Source organism: Chlorocebus sabaeus, chromosome 4 (assembly GCF_047675955.1).
Source record: "Chlorocebus sabaeus isolate Y175 chromosome 4, mChlSab1.0.hap1, whole genome shotgun sequence".
Lineage (NCBI taxonomy): Eukaryota > Metazoa > Chordata > Mammalia > Primates > Cercopithecidae > Chlorocebus > Chlorocebus sabaeus.
This window is the reverse complement of record NC_132907.1, coordinates 17,483,433-17,501,623: the sequence shown is the minus strand read 5'-3', so window position 1 is coordinate 17,501,623 and position 18,191 is coordinate 17,483,433. Positions and strand designations below refer to the sequence as shown.

At 37.4% G+C, this 18,191-nt stretch overlaps 1 protein-coding gene and 1 non-coding gene across 3 annotated transcripts in view; one reads left to right on the top strand and one right to left on the bottom strand.

The window, feature by feature from the left end:
* HOMER1 (homer scaffold protein 1) overlaps positions 1 to 18,191 on the bottom strand; it is a 139,082-nt gene that overhangs the window by 95,198 nt on the left and 25,693 nt on the right. The gene's annotated exons all lie outside the window — the stretch shown is intronic.
* LOC119618369 (U6 spliceosomal RNA) lies at positions 17,551 to 17,652 on the top strand. Its single transcript, XR_005234684.2, has one exon. It is a non-coding gene; the product is annotated as a U6 spliceosomal RNA (small nuclear RNA).

The window sequence follows — 18,191 nt, the reverse complement described above, 5'->3', positions numbered from 1 at the left end:
GGTCAGGAGTTCAAGACCAGCCTGACCAACATGGTGAAACCCCATCTCTACTAAAAATGCAAAAAATTAGCCGGGCATGGTGGCGCATGCCTGTAATCCCAGCTACTCAGGAAGCTGAGGCAGGAGAATTGCTTGAACCTGGGAGGCAGAGTTTGCAGTGAGATCACACCATTTGCATGTCAGACTGGGGAACAAGAGTAAAACTCCATCTCAAAAAAAAAAAAAAAAAAAAAGTAAAGAAAACAAAAATGGCCTAAAGCCCTTGTGCCAGTGTTTCTCAACCCTGGCTGCACATTAGAAATCAGCTTCCATACCCCAAATCAGTGGCCTGGGTGGGGAGCTCAGCATCAGTTGTTTTTAAGAGCCTCTAAGGTGATTCGCATGTGTAGCCAGGAGGGAGAGCAACTAGAGGTCACAACCCCATCCTCCCTGTCTACCGTCATTTGTCCTTTGCCCTCTTTTGTTCCAGTCACAGTGGCCTTCCTGATGTTCCTCAAACATGCCAGGCACTGCCCCTGTCAAGGCCTTTGCCTGAAGTGCTCTTTTCCCTCAGGTCTGCCCAGTATGTTTCTTCCTCTCCTCCAGGTCTTGGCTCTAATGTTACCTTCTCAGTAGAGCCATTCTTGGTCATTCTATGTAAAAATTACAGTCCCTTCCAGGACTCCCTCTTCCCTTTATTTCTTTTATTTTCCCCCATGGTACTTATCACCATCTGACACACAATATACTATCTTATATATTGTCCCTTTCCCCCAAGTAAAGTATAATCTCCTCAAAGGCAAGGATTTTGACTGTTCTAATCATTGCTGTATCCTCAGCATCTCAAGTTTCTGGCACATATTAGATATTCAGAAAATAATAATAAATGAATGAATGCTTATACACCAAAATGTTTAGAGTTGTTGATGGTGGAACTACAAGTGACTTATTTTTTCTTATCTCAATTTTCTATGTGAACATATATTTTTAAGAAAAATGGTTTTTTTAAGCAAATAATTTTTTAATCCAATGTATTTGCTTGCTTTTAAATACACAGCTAGTGGAATATTGTCTTAAATAAATACATCCATAGAGCTGCAGATTTGTGCACTTTACTGAATATGACATGCTTTAAATTTTTTAACAAAGTAAATGCCAGTTGAAAATATTACAGCCCTAGACCGGGTGTGGTGGCTCATGCTTGTATTCCCAGGAATGGGAGGCTGAGGAAGGAGAATCACTTGAGCCCAGAAGTTTAATCACTTGAGCCCAGGAGTTAAGACCAACCTGGACCACTAAGTGAGACTCTACTAAAAAAAAAAAAAAAAAAAAAAAAGTTGGCCAGACATGATGGTGCATGCCTATGTCCCAGCTACTCAGGAGACTGAGGCAGGAGAATCGCTTGAGCCTAAAAGTTTGAGGTTATAGTGAGCAATGTTTATGCCACTATACTCCAGCCTGGGCAACAGAGTGAGACCCTGTCTCTAAAAAAGTGTTTTTCATCAAAAAAAAATTATAGCCCCAGTGATATTGGGTTCATCTAGCAAACAGATTTGGGGATACTCTTGTCCGGAGAATGTTTCTTACAAAAGAAGTCAGCCACAAATTTCCAACTGATCCAAGTTTTGCCATCAACTATGTCTGTTCAGAATTCTCTCTGTAGTGCAGTTATCCCATACAAGTTATCCTACACAAGCAAGCTTTAACTACCAATATAGCTTTAATTGTGAACCAGCAAGCTTGCCCTGAGGAATCCCATAAATATAAACTTTAAGGAAGCCAATCATCTAAAGCTGGATAAAAATTCCTAACTGGTTCTCCAGCTACCACAGCATAAAAGATGATGGTTTAACTAAACAAGTACAGATAAATAATAGCTGAACCAAATGATAAATAGAAAAAGTACCAATTCTACTAAAGCAAGCTTGTCCAACTCAGGCCTGTGGACCACATGAAGCTCAAACAGCTTTGAATGTGGCCCAACACAAATTTGTAAACATTCTTAAACATTATCAGACTTTTTTGTGATCTTTTTTTTTAAGCTCCTCAGTTTTTGTTAGTGTTAGTGTATTTTATGTGTGGCCCAAGACAATTCTTCCTCTTCCAATATGGCCCAGTGAAGTCAAAAGACTGGATACCCTTATACTAAAGATTTGTATTTGGCAGACATTCCACAATATTCAAATGGATTATATTAATATTAGAACTCCAATTTCAGTTGCCTCATCCAACCATTTAAGAACCAGTTATTTTCAGTTCTTTTAAAATTCATGCCCTGGAGTCTGGACAAAGTGGTAATACCTACTCTTAAATATTTCTTAATCAAAAACAGCCTCTCATTATATGAAAGAGTTCTAGAATCTCGATCGAGCGCTCTTTTGAGACATTTGAAAAGAAGTAGTCTTATTTCTTAAGAAAAGAGACAGAAGTGGTAATAATAATTACAAAGGTACTACAAACAGCAGCATGAGCACAACATATCACCCTGCAACAATTTAACATCATGACAACAATTTAAAAAACTTTATTCCAATACTAGGTATGGTTAGACTACAGTGAAAAATGAAAAGTTTATGTAAATTTCTAAGTTACACCGTAACATTAAAAAAATTTGACACCATCCTATCACCAGTATATCCTAAATGTATTTACTCTTTTCTGTTTTGTAGGTACTTTGGCAGAAATAGCAAAAGTATTTGTTTTTGGAGCCTGTTAACTATTCTAAATTTTCTTTTTTAAGAAAGAAAAAAATAGACAGGCTGTCAGTCTGTCTCCCAGGCTGAAGTGCAGTAGCATGCTCATAGCTTATAGCTCACTGCAGCCCCAAACTCCTAGGCTAAGTGATCTTCTCCAGTCAGCCTCCCAAGCAGCTGGGACTAAAGATGTGCACCATCATGCCCAAGCAATTTTTTTTTTTTTTTTTAATAGAGACGGGATCTCACTTTGTTGCTCAGGCTGATCTAGAACTCCTGGCTTCAAGGGATCATCCTGCCTTGGTCTCCCAAAGAGCTGAGATTATAGGCATGAGCCACTGCTCCTGGTCTTTCTAAACTTTCTAAGACTAAATTCTTTCTCCCTGTATTGGTAATATAGTGAGACAGCAAATTTCTGATTATCTCAATTCCCTAAAAGATGCCTTCACTGAATTAAGATTTAAAGTTCTCCCTTGAATTGTTTAACAGATTGATAAAAGAAACTCCCATTGCATCACCAAACTACTCAGTATCTTAATGACAGTGCTAGGCAAAAGAATCATCTGTTTGCTGTTACACCCAAACAAGACTACAACTCAATACACTCCTCACTCATTTGCCAAGAAATTCAGTCAGGTTGTTTTCTACTCTGATGATGATATCATCTCAGGTTCCCACTACATCTATTCATCTTTTTCTTTTCAACAACGTGTTTTCAACATTCCTGTTTTACCTTGTTCCTGATTTTACAAAATATTAAAAATTCTCTGCAGAAACTGAATGGTTACAGATCTAACATAATGAAAACTGAATAGCTTAAACATTATTGATGGAGTCAAAAAAGTAATAGTGACAGGAAAAAAAGCTGATGACAATTTCTAACCTTCCGCAGTTGGAATTATGTGATGTCTCAGCAATTTTCCTTTTATAAATTGAGTACACAAAAATTACTCAACAACAACTTCCATCATTTGTCCCAAAGGAGGGAAGCCACAGGCTGCATAATTCAAACTCAGAAATTTAAATATGCTACTCCTAAATCTGAAGACAAAGGCCTAAACCTATAAAATGGGTATGTGGTACATTCTTTGGCTATAATTAACATTTTAAAGAGCTTAACACGTGGTCAGACACTGTTCTAAGCACTGTGCCTGTGTTACTGAACTCTCAGCCTTTATGAAGTTGTTATTACTATTCCTCTTTTGAAGATGAGGAACCTGAAGCATACAGACAGTATGTAACTGCTCAAGACGACACATTATAGAGCTGGCATACTGTCTGGCTCTAGAGCCCGTATCTTTATCTTATACTGAGTCACTGAATGGGAGAATAATTATTTTATCATGTAAACCTGACAGTTCATCACTGTCACCAAACTCATGCCTGACCCATGTGAGGTGTTCAATAAATGCTGAAAAAATTAAATTCTTAGTTTTTGTTTTGTTTTGTTTTGTTTTTGCCTGAAAGAAACAAATTCAGGTGAGAAGCACAGCAAGGGAAAAGCAGAAGGTATTTTTGAACCTCATACTTTATCAAAATATTCTGTCATCCTTCTCAGAATACCACATGTGATAAAATCTAGCCAATGTCTAAAGCAAATATGAGATGCTTTGGAATGAATAACCAACTTCTAGTCTCAAAGCCTCAACAGGCTAACACTATTATTTTTTGTAATCTGTTATAGAAGTGGGATCATTCTATCAAAATACAGATTATTTTCCCGTGCAGAAAGAAGACTTAAGAACTAGGATAATTGTAATGACTGAAAATAAGTTTTCAGAGCCTTCTAAACCACACTATAATTCCAATCAAGTACTACAGCACAAACTGTCTTCAAAATACAGATAAAAGGTAAGTGTTATCAGTGCACATATATACACCTCATGAAAACACTCAGGTACCCTGAAAAGTGTTTAACAGTAATCATAATTATGTTGCTTGTACTATCCCACTCTGTCAATAAAATTCAGTAAAGAGACAAGTATGAAGATATATCAATAACTTGTCACTTACTCTGGATGCCAGTACCAGGATCTTCATAGTTCTCTCACCGTTGTTACTGAAATATTATACCTGACAATAGTAATAGCACAAAGCCCTCAAATACTATATAAATAGGAATCCAGTCATCAACATTGCTCAGGAATCTACCATCTGCATTGATGGCATTGCTCACTTCTTCCCCATCTCTTCCAATTGAAGTGATGAAAATGAAAGGGTTCTAAGAAAACAGTTCTGAGTGGAAAAAACATGAACTCAAGCCATGTTTATTTTTTCCCTCACACCACAACAATTAACACAAACAGAAGACTTCTGTGACTAAATGTGGGGGATTTCTCCCCACCAACCACCTGAAGCAATCACTTTTGCAGTGGACACCATCTGGGTGTCCTCTAATTTAATTTCGATACTATCTACCTGGAGGTAGTATAGTGTCAGACCGCACAGGCTGAGAGCTCAGTCCCCCAAAACTGCCTTCTCTTTAGACACCCATTGCCAGTCTGGGTCTCCAGAAATTCTGACCAACTGGCTTTGAGTTCGGGTTCTACAACCCTCTCTTTGAGTTCAAATAATTTGCTGGAATAGCTCATAGAACTCAGGAAAACACTTCAGTTTACCAGTTTATTATAAAGGATATAAAAGAATACAGATGAAGAAATGTGTAGGGCAAAGTATGGGGGAAAGGGTGTGAAGCTTCCAGGCTCTCTCCAGGCATGCCACCCTCCAGGAACCTTCACACACATTTAGCTATCCAGAAGCTCCCCAAACCCTGTTCTCTTAGCCCTTTTACGGAGACTTCACTGGATAGCCATGAATGAAGCATCGACAACCACGTCAAAATGTGATTGGACAAAAAGGGTATAATTTAATACTAATAAACTGAAAAAACCCAATGAGGCCTATCTCTTCAGATTTTTCTGGCCTTTCTGTGCACACTCCTTCTCTAGAGTATGGGGCAGGACCCTCTCTGAAATGCGGATCTTCCTGATTCACAATCAGATCAGAGTCCTGCCTTGGGTAAGTAAAAGTAGGACAAAAAACAGGTCGGAGAGAAATTCTGTTTCCTGAGACCTGCTTCTGAGGCTAAAGCACCCCAACATTATAACATTATAGAGTCTGTAACAAAGGCTATGAAAGTTATGAGCCAGGAACTGTGGACAAAAAACAATATATATCATAGCATCACAGCAGTCTAGCCTCACCTGTAATTTTTCGTATTTCTAGGACTTCTTCCAAGCTGACGTTAAGAATTAGTTATAATCCAGAAACTATTTATTGGACAACTTACTTTTACTGGGTAAAAGTAATCATACCTTTTAAATTTAAGTGTCTTTAAGCTCATTGTTCAGATTTACCATTTACTTCCTATAAGAGGAAGAGATTTTTTTCTTTCCATGGTAATTTGGCCCGCATAGGCTGAGCTTTTCTCATTCACAAGTTCTATCTCCGCCACTATCCCTTCTGTTGGCTGGATATGAGGCCACTGGATATGGATTTTTTTAGATCACAAACTTCAAAGGCAGCAGCATTCTGCTAAAAAGCAATCTGTTCAAATTGAACAGGGAGGTTCTCGGATTATCCAACATTTAAAGAGTAATCAATACACTAATCAATTGTCATTTTTAAATGTTCATGTTTGGACAAGAGTCTAGGGAAATTTCTGAAATGTCTAACAGTTTTTGAGAGCCAATACCTGAAATCTGAGCGAAGACAATGACATGAATGCTTCAGTACAACCACCTTTAAATTGCAATAAAAACTAAGAGGAGATAGAAAACAGGTTCATGATGAGTTCTAAATCTAAGTTTAGCCAGGAATTGTAAGCATGCTTCACAAGATTTTTTTTTTTTTTAATCAATCTTTATCCTGGTTTTATTTTCTCCTTCCTTGGTAAGAAATGTCAGTAGATAGAAGATGATGAAGGCATACCTAAAGATATGCCACAGACTGAATAACAAAATTCTAAAAATGTCTGCATTGGTACAATAAGTTATTATTTTCAGTTTTGCATGGACTATCAATTGTAGTCATAATTAATCTTGGGAAGCAGAAATGGCATTTTAACAAGACCATTTTTATACTTACAATGAGGCATTTAAAGAGTCAGGATTAGAAACCCCATCTTCCGTTTCCAAAATCAGAGTTCTTTCTATTACCGTTCTGTACTGATTTCCATATGCCTTTGCTGTAGAACTCCAACAAATCTTACATGCATTGAAACACTTATTCTACTCTCATTTCAGAAACTCTTTATAAGAAATAATACCTTTATGCATGGTGTTCAGATTATAGAAGGATAAAGGGGTCTGTAACATGCCAAAACTTAAATTGGTCAATGAAAATTTTGCTGGATGGTTCAAAAGAAAGCTTTAGAATTTAGTTAGAGATATAAAATACTAGGCTGGGCACAGTGGTTCATGCCTGTAATCCTAGCACTTTGGGAGGTCGAGGCAGGCGGATTGCCTGAGCTCAGGAGTTCGAGACCAGCCTGGGCAACATGGTGAAACCTCGTCTCTACTTAAATACAAAATAAATAAATAAATAAATAAATACATACATACATACTAAAGTGTTTGTCAAACAACCTGGATCATTTTTAACTCACACTCTGTGCAATGATCTTAAGTTGCCTTAAGATGTCATTAAAAATAATTCCAATCTGTCAAAAATCAACCATAGGCCAGGCACAATGGCTCATGTCTGTAATCCTAGCACTTTGGGAGGCTAAGGCAGATCACTTGAGGTCAGGAGTTCAATACCAACCTGACCAACATGGTGAAATTCTGTATCTACTAAAAATACAAAAACTAGCTGGGTATGATGGTGAGTGCCTGTAATCCTACTTACTTAGGAGGCTGAGGCCAGAGAATCACTTGAACCCAGGAGGCAGAGGTTGCAGTGAGCTGAGATTGTGCCACTGCACTCCAGCCTGGGTGACAGAGCGAGACTCTGACAAAAAAAGAAAAAAAAAGCTGGATTCTGTAAAAATAAATTTTAATATGGCCTATTCTAGAAAATACTTATTATTTCTTTGAAAATGATGCAATAAGGTAGGTTTTTTCTTCTGAATCATCACAACTAAATATTTGTGACACAGGCACAGGAGGAAAAACATACTTCACTGGGTGAAACTGAAAACAGAAGAGGGAAGATCAACAGAAGACTTCAATAAACTGACAGACTTTTAAATGTAGGACTGCATAAAAAACACTCTAACATTTGAAAAATTGAATTTATTGATAGCCCCTTCAAATGAGTGTAGAAGGCTGAATAATGGCCCCCAAAGAAACCTAGACCTAGAAGCTGTGAATGTTGCCCTATTTGGCAAAAGGGATTTTGCAGATGTGATTAAGTTAAGGATCTTGAGATGGGTGATTACCCTGAATTAGCCACGTGGGCCCTAAATGTAATCATAACTATCTTCACAAGAGGGATGCAGAGGGACACTTAGCTACAAAAGGTGATATGATGAAGGAAGATACAGATTTGAAGATTCCCTGTGCTGGCTTTGAAGATGAAGGGAGACGCCATGAACCGGGAATGCAGTTCTAGAAGCTAACAAAGTCAAGGGAACCATTGTCCCCTACAGCCTCCTGAAGCAGTGTGGGCTTCTGACACTTTGATTTCAGCCCAGTTAAACTGCTTTCATACTTCTGACCTCTAGAACCATATGAGAATGAATGTGTGTTGTTTTAAGCCACCAAGTTTGTGTAATTTCTTATAGTAGATATAGAAAACTAATACAATAATAATGATACAAACCATCATCCAGTTAAAATCTATCAGCTCTCTGCCACCTAGAATTATTCTAAATTCTATTGTATGTGTTTTTTATTAAGAATGTTTAATAGTCATAGAATGACTGAAAACCGACTGAAAACCGGCATAAAATCTTAATAAGAAGAACTTTATATTTATTAAAGCAATTTTAGGCAGTATGTTTGCCAACTGGGTATCTTCGACTACAGTGTAATCTGATGAAAATTAAAGCTCAAGAATAACAAATTACTGTCATGGGACAAGTTATAGCAATTGCTCAAAAGTAACAAGCATAGTTGAATAGTAAGTCTATTATTCTCATTTCACTAAATAGCAAACCAACATGTCATTTAGAAATAGCACTGTTTCAGAAGCAAAAAGAATTAAAAAATAATGAAATTCAATGAGAGAATCAGAAACAAAAAGAAAAATTAAAGAAGAATAAAACAACAACAGAAGCAGCAGCAGTACTGTTACAAAAATAAAACACCTCAAAAGTAGGGGAAAAGGTGGAGAAAAACATTTTGTTGAATTCCTATTACACGTAAACACCTTATATATATAGTCTCATTTACATTTCAAACAACTCTAAGATATAAAAGTAGATTTAAAAAGTAATAACAAGACTTGGAGGAGGGGGCAGTTTAAATAACTAGTCAACGGTCACAGCTAGCATTGGTATTTCTGGGATTAAAATCCAAGACTAACTCCAAAGCCCATAACTTTTCACTACTGCCAAAGAAAAGTATGGTATCTGGTAATAGAAACTAAACTTAAATTTCTTCTTTACTTCTGAATAACTCAATGACCAACTCAAAATCTCATAAATTATAAATCTGTTACTGTCATGCTGGCAAAATACACTCTATTTTCTCACTCCAAGACAGCCATATGCCCATGTAAGTTATTATACCTCTACATAAATGTTAGAAAATATTTTCTTTCTTTGATTAGGCCAGGCCCTTCTAAAAACTGAGAATTTTAACTTTGCTCATGCAAACAAACTTTTCATAACTGAAAACCCTCAAATATGAAACATGGTCTCATTACCTTATTCATTCCTTCAACATTTATTTATTGACTGTCTACTCTTGTGCCTTGTGTTAGACATAATGGCAAGTAAACCAGATAGTTCCTAGCCTTGTCAAATCAATGGTCTAGTGGGGAGAGGAGGCAGACTATTAAATAATCAACTTGCAATGTGTGATGTGTCATGAAAGAATGATGCAAAGAAACAGGAGTACAAAAAGATACTTTTCAACCATCACAATGCTTTATTTGCCCCACATAAAGCAATAGTCTATATAAGTGATTACTAATCATTTATGATACAGATCTATCTAAAACACATTTACAATTCATACTTTCCATCTTAATTGCTTTTTCTTTCATCACTTAGGCATGGGATGATTACTGGGCAGCACTTTCAGAGTCTCCAAATAAACACTCGCATAGCACCAGTTATCTCTCCTCATGACATGTGTCACAATTACAACTTTATTTTTATCCGTGATATTTTAAGAGTCTACCCCCAGACATTTATGGGAGTACCAGATCTATCCTTCCACCTCAAATAACTAAAACACTAGACAAAATATACAAAACAAGTTTTCAGACACTGCACAATAAATAGCATGGCACTGTGATCTCTGAGAGGCAGGAAACAACCTTGCTCTACAAATATTCTCGCTTACTCACTGGAGAGACCTCCAGGCCACAGCATAGGGAAGGGAACCATAACAGAGCCCTGAGTTTAAGACAAAGTTGAAAATTTGGAGAGGTAAGGCAGCTAGAATTTGCAGGACAGAGTATTAAAGAGGAGGGAGCTGAACAGAGGTGAGCTGCACAGAAAAAGCACTCGAAATCTATAGAGGATTCCTCTCATGTTTTCAGCTAAGTAGTGATCAGTACATACCTTTGACAAGACAGTCTAAGTCCAGAGAAGAGCCACTAGGAAGAGCAAGTAGAACAATCCCCAGGAATCACATAAAACAAGAACAGTTCATGTTCATTCAGCCAGAAGGGAGAGGACATGGGACACTGGGTAAAGTTTCCACGAAGGCATCTCCTCAGTAGTGAGCTAAAATTAGCTGTACAGTAAAAGGCTACTCTGGTCCCACACAACACAGCTTAAAAGTAAGCTTTGAAAAGATCATTCTGTTCCAATCAACTTCACTGAGTCTCAGAACAAAGCTCAAGAATATTTAAAAGAATACAAGTCTGGGCATGGTGGCTCATACCTGTAATCCCAGCATTTTGGGAGGCCAACGCGGGCAGATCGCTTGAGCCCAGGAATTCAAGACAAGCCTGGGTAAAATGGTGAAACCCCATCTCTACTAAAAATACAAAAAATTAGCTGGGCATGGTGGTGTGTACATGTAGTCCCAGCTACTTGGGAGGCTGAGGTGGGAGGACCACTTAAGTCCAGAAAGTTGAGGCTGCAGTGAGCCATGGCTGCACCACCGCACTCCAGCCTGGGCAACAAGAGTGAGACCCTGTCTCAAAAAAATAAAAAAGAATAGAATACAAAAATAGCACCAAATAAGATATAATCCTAAATATCTAACATTCAGTGGATAAGTAAAACACAACCCATAATGAGTAGGAAATTCAACAACAGAAACACACCTAGAAATGACACAGATGATAGAACAGATAGACAAGAACATTAAGATAGTTATTAAAACTACAGTCTACATGTTCAGTAAGGTAGACAAAGACATAAGCAGTTACACTTGAATGTATTAAAAAGCCCCAAATCAATTTTCTAGAGATGAAAATATGTCTGGATGAAATAAAAAGCAGATAAGGCATTACAGAAAAAAAAAAAAAAAGGAAACTAGTTAATTTGATGAGACAGAAATCAAAACTATCCAAAATGAAGCACAAAAAAAAACACTGAAAAAAATATATAGTACCAATGTGATTGATTACTGTGGGATAACTTCAAGCAGCCTAACATGCATGCAACTGAAGTCCTCAAAAGTGGGAAGGATTACAAATAATTGGGCCAGGTGCGGTAGCTCATACCTGTAATCCCAGAACTTTTGGAGGCTGAGGTGGGAGAATCTTGAGGCCAGGAGTTCAAGACCATCTGGGCAACATGGCAAGACCCTGTCTCTAAAAAATATTACAAAAACAAACAGTAGCTGGGAATGGTGGCTCACACCTGTGGTCCTGGCTACTCAAGAGGCTGAGGTGGAAGAAATGCTTGAGCCCAGGAGGTTGAGGCTGCAGTGAGCCGTGATCATGCCACTGCACTCCAGCCTGGGCAACAGGTCAAGACCTGTTTCCAAAATAAATTATTTTAAGAATTTTGCTTGAAAAAATGTCCAAATCTGATACTACTATAAAGCCATGGACCAGAGAAGCTCAACAAACCACAAGCACAAAAAAAATTAAGAAAACTATGCCAAGGGCAAAGGGACATCATAATTAAACACTTAAAAGCCAATGATGAAACCTTAAGCAGTCTTGGGGTATGGAGCACATTACATACAAATGAAGATAAGAATGGCAGTTGACTTCTCATTGGAAACAATGCAAACCAGAAGACAGAATATGTATAAAGTATAGAAAGAAAAAAAACTTGTCAACCTAACAATTTTCTACCCAGCAGAAAACATCTTTCATCTTTCAGAATTTACCCAAGTCAATTTAGGGTAATGAAAATGTCTTAGAACTACATAGAGGTGATGGTTACATAACACTGTGAATGCACTAAATGCCACTGAATTGCACTTTTAAATGGTTAATGATTTATGTTATGTGAATTTTACCTTAAAAAAAAAAAAAAGCTCGTAAAAACAGGAGAGTGGAACAAAGATTTTCTCAGACATACAAAAGCTGAAATAATTCATTATTAGTGGACCTGACTATCAGAAAATATTAAAGAAAAGTTTTAGGAAGAAGAAAATGATTCCATATAGATATCTGGATCTACTCAAAGGAATGAAGAGCACCAAAAGTGGTAAAAAAAAAAAAAAAAAAAAAAAAAAAGCGGCTGGGCACGGTGGCTGACGCCTGTAATCCCAGCACTCTGGGAGGCCGAGGTGGGTGGATCACCTGAGGTCAGGAGTTCAGGACCAGACTGGCCAACATGGTAAAACCCCGTCTCTACTAAAAATACAAAATTAGCCGGGTGTGGTGGTGGGTGCATGTAATCCCAGTTACTCAGGAGGCCGAGGCAGGAGAGTCGCTTGAACCTGGGACGCAGAGGTTGCAATGAGCCAAGATCATGCCACTGCACTCCAGCCTGGGCAACAGAGCAAGACTCTGTCTCAAAAAAAAAAAAAAAAGTGGGATTTATAACATTAGAATTAAATATATAACAATAACAAAGGCAGGGGGATAAAACTATATTATTGTAAGGTTCTTATTATATATGAAGTAGTAAAATGAATCACTTAAAGGTAGACTGTGATAAGTTAAAGATGTATACTATAAACCCTAAAGAATCATTTAAAAAGAAGAGGTATAGTTAGTAAGCTAACAAAAGAGATGAAATAAATCATAAAAAATACTCAATCTAAAGTAACGCAAGAGAAAAGAAGGAGAGGAATAAAGAACAGACGGAACAAACAGAACATATATAAGATGGTAGACTTAAACCCAATCATATCAATAATCATATTAAATGTACATGATCTAAACACCCACAATTAAAAGGCAGAGATTAGCTAGGTACCATGGCATTTGCCTATAGTCCCAGCTACCTGGGAGGTTGAGGTGAGCTCAGGAATTTGAAGTCCAGCCTAGGCAACACTGCAAGACCCGTCTCTTAGAAAATAAAATTAAATTTAAAAAATAAAAAATAAAAGGCGGAAATTGTCAGATTGTATATAAAGCAACAACCAACTATATGACGCTTATAAGAAAACCATTTTGAAGATCACCTTAAAAACCATTTTAAATATAAAGACACCTATAAGTTAAAAGAGAATGGAAAAAGATATACCTCGCAAACATTAATCATAAGGTCTGCCCCATCCCCAGAATGAAATCTCCACGAAGGCAGGGGCATGTGCATTTTGTTCACCTTTTGTCTCCAACAACCAGCAAGACTGCATACCATATCTGTTAAGTGAATGAAATTCTTTTAAAATGTATGGGACCTTCTACCCCACATTACTATGATTCCCAGGCTACAATGTCATCATTGCTCAAGGTTATGAAAAACTATTTCCTGTCTGAGGCCATCAACAGCTGTTCTCCTTGCTATTATCTATACCTCACTTCCGAAAGTCTATTCTGTTTTCCCTGCCCAGTCTCCTGGGGGCTGAGAAACCTGATAACCAATCTTGTTAGAAGTGTGCCAAAAGTAAAAAACAAACAAACAAACAAACAAAAAACACTATTACTGAGTGAAGGTGTGTTTTGCTTTCCCTGAGTAAAATAAATATATTTGGCTATTCCCTGAGAGTACTAAATATTTCTTAGTTATCATGCTTTCTTCTCAACAAAAATATTTTAAGGACCAGCTAGAAGCTTCTTGCCATGAACAGGGTGATAGAGGAATAGAAAACAGATATGTAGGTTTGGGTTTTTAAAGTATGGGGAGGGTAAGTAGAAATTCAGCTATTCCAACTGAGTTCTCCTCCCACCCCAACATTTTTATATGTTTTTCTTCATCGCATCCTCACCCTAAGCTAAGGAGTAAGGCATGAAATTTAACGAGTTAAAGAACTGACTCCTGGTGTTTCTGTGTATTTGTTCCATTTTTTTCCAAAAAGTTTGGAACACGCTTTCCTTAGTGCAAATGTGATTCATGATGTTTAGATTTGTAAGTAACAACACATTTTAACATTTCAACAGGTCCAATGCTAGGTACTTAGTACATAACAGGTCTTAACACCCATGGACTTTAAAAAATTACAAACTGTGGTGTTACCAAGGAAAATGAAGAGCTATGATGAGAAAGAGAGCAAACAAAGGCAATGGAAAAAAGAGGGACCTAATTGAAGTTGGTTAGTTTGCTAAAGAGTGGGAATCTGACAGATAATAGTGTTTCAGGTTCAGGCAACAGCATGTGTATGGCAAAGTACATTCCCCAAAGATAGCTGCAACAGTATCTCCTGTCCCTCTTTTAGAAAACCTTGTTATTTCCCTATCAAGAGGTAGAGTCTATGTGCTCTCTCCCCTTAAGCCTGAGTGGGCCTTTGTGACTGCCTGAACCAAAATAATGAGGCAAAAGTAACACTGTGTACTTCTTGAGTCTACATTGTATTAGGCCATTCAGCTTCTGCCTCCTTCTCTTACGATACTCACTCTGAAAACTCAGCTACCATGCTGTAAGGACAAGCAGCTTGCAGAAAAGAATCAAGAGGAATCAAGACCTCCACCCTAGTTGACTTCCTGGCCAAGAGTGAAGACTATCTTGCCAACCATATGAGTAATCTGTTGAAAAGTAAACCCCATAGCCCTCAGTTAAGCCACCCCCAGCCAATGCCATATGGAACAGAGATGAGCTACCTCTCACAAGTTCTGCCAAACTTGCAAATTTGTAAGCTAAATGATTGTTGTTTTAAGCTACTAAATGTTGGGATGGTTTGTCATGTTGCAAGAGACAATGAGAACGATGTGCAAAGATCTTGAGGCTGGCAAGAGCTTAGCAGGTCCAGAAATTGAAAAGTACCAGTGTGGCTGAACACAGACATAAAAAACAACAGCATCAACACCAGCAGCAACCACAACAGCTAACATTTGGTATTTGTTATGTTATACAGGCATTGTTGTAGGTGATTGATATTCATTATTTAATCATCACAATGTTGATACTGATATGCGTTATTTAATCATCACAATCCTATTGGTAGATACTATTAGAACATCAATTTTTGATATGAAACAATAGAGGGACCGAGCAGTTTAGTGACTTACCCAAGATCACACCCCAACCCCAGTCTAGTACAAGAGCCCAAGCTATTAACAATAATGCCACATTGCCTCTCAAAGGACAGAATGGCATAAAACCAGGTTTAGAAAGCCAGATAAACCCCAGGTTATGCAGATTCCTATAGACTATGGTAGGAAGTTTAGGTGTCAGTTTACAAGCAGTGGAACACTATTGAGTTGTAAGCAAGGTAGGTAGTATGTAATCCATTTTATATTTAAAAGATCATTCTGGCTGCATACAGAGAAGGGAAGGGAGGGAAAGGGATGGGAGGGGAGGAAAGAATTTCATAATGGCTGGATGAAGCTAATAACACTGAACTCCATGATCAATCTGAACATACAAAAAGAGAAATGGCAAAACAGACACTGTTATGTGCCTCCCTGTGTAACATAACAGACAAGAAGCATACCACACCACCCATAACATATGCTTGGGAGGAAAAAAATTAAAACCTGAATCTCAGCATGCCCAGATCTAGCAACAAGTTTACCAGAAACAGAACACAGGAACATTTTAAAGGATACCATGAGTCTGCCAAATAAAGATTGTGAAAAATTCCACAGGACAAATTGGGTAAATAAACAGCAAGAAAAGGAGGGGAAGGAAGCTGTTATAGACTAAAAGAAATCCATAAACACACCAACCAAATATAATGTGTGGACCATGTTTGAAAGCTGATTTGAATAATCCAATAGTAAGAAAGACATTGATGAGGCAACTGCGGAACTGCGATCACTTATTAGATATCAAGGAATTATTAAGTGATTTTTCTGGTATGATAATGGTACTGAAGATGTGTTTTTTTTAAGAGTCCTTATTTCTTAGTAATACACAGTCATATATTTACAGGTAAAATTATATGATGCCTAGAATTTACTTTAAAATAATCTAGAGAGGTGGAGGCAGTACAGATAAAATATGAGCCACATGTTAATAACTGTTGAAGCCAGGTGATGAATGCATAGGGGTTAATTATATAATCCTCCTTAGGTTTTTGTATACTTAAAACTTTCTGTACACTTAATACAAAGTTTAAATTTAAAACTTTTTTAGAAGTCTGTTTAAGATCCCAAAATCCAACTAAGGTGAGGCTGTAAAACTCCAGCAGGAAAGATAGGCTAATGAGTAAGTATAAAACCTCCTCCAGTGTTTTGCTGTCTGCTTTAAGAACATGCAATCTGAAAGCAGACAACTATGTAAGTCAGAACGGGATTTATGAGAGGTGATTAGGCAGTGCCTTTAGCACTCTCTAGAAGAGAAGGGGCCCTGACGTGGCCAAGTGGCAGGTCACGACTGATGCAGGAGATTAATGTAGTACTAGATACCCAACCCACTATCCTTATTCCTCAAGCAAGCTTCTGATTACAATCTGGATTCACTGTGGCATTTGTTTTCCTATGTGAGAATACATTTTTAATGACTTATTAATAAACTGCCATTCTAGTTTATACATCAGTCTCTTGGAGTTTTAGTATGGTAAACCAGTTCCTAAGAGTCCCAAATCACATATCGTAAATAAGCAACTGGTAAGCTAAAAAGCCTAGTGGGCAATCTGCTGACCATACCAAAATGTTGTCAGTTTTTCACCATGGACCTTTTTCTTACTGCACATCCTTCACATAGGTAATAGAGCTATTTAATATTATTTTAAAATGCATTTATAATAAATGGAAAATAAATTTCAAATGTAACAATAATAGTTACCATTCACTGAGTAGCTATTAGTACATCAGGCTAGACCCTTTGTATACATTTTACCTAAATCTTAAAGCTAGGTGGGGCACATATTCTCATTTTACAGATGAGGAAAATGATGTTAAGTGACCTATTCAAGATCACACAGCCAAGAAGAGGATGGAGCCAGAATTCAAACTTAGATCTGATGGTAAGCCAAACAGCCTCTTAACATGTTGTAGACTAAACAGATTCCTGTGGTTTCACATTGTTACCAAACCCAAAATATAATCTCTATGAGTACATGTTTAATAATGTGAGTACCTAGTGAATGCCAGGCATTCTGTTAAGAGCTGTGAGGAATACACAAAGAAGAAACGTACACAGACTCCATTCTCAAAGACAGTTCATCTTAAAAAAAAATCTTGTTAATAGAAGATGATTACAATATGAGTGGAAAGTAATAAATGCCATGGGGAGGTAATATAAAGCACTATGAGGATGCAGGAGAGACAGAGATTTCAAAATACGTTGAAGAAACAAACTCATGTGCTCACTTCAGTAGCACATATACTAAAATTGGAACGATACAAAGAAGATTAGCATGGCCCCTGTGCAAGGATGACACGCAAATTCGTGAAGCATATTTTTGCAAAGACTTGGAATCAACACAAATGTCCATCAGTGACAGACTGGATTAAGAAAATGTGGCACATATACACCATGGAATACTATGCAGCCATAAAAAAAAGATGAGTTTGTGTTCTTTGTAGGGACATGGATGCAGCTGGAAACCATCATTCTCAGCAAACTATCGCAAGAACAGAAAACCAAATACCGCATGTTCTCACTCATAGGTGGGAACTGAACAATGAGATCACTTGGACACAGGAAGGGGAACATCACACACCGGATCCTATTGTGGGGAGGAGGGAAGGGAGGGATAGCATTAGGAGATATACCTAATGTAAATGACGAGTTAATGGGTGCAGCACACCAACGTGGCACATGTATACATATGTAACAAATCTGCACGTTGTGCACATGTACCCTAGAACTTAAAGTATTAAAAAAAATAAAAATTTTTTTAAAAAGATAAAAAGAAACAAACTCATAAAACAGCCAATTTTTAGTTTGACACTGTAGCAATGGATTACTATACTAAGTGGTAGACATTTCTTTTTATAAAG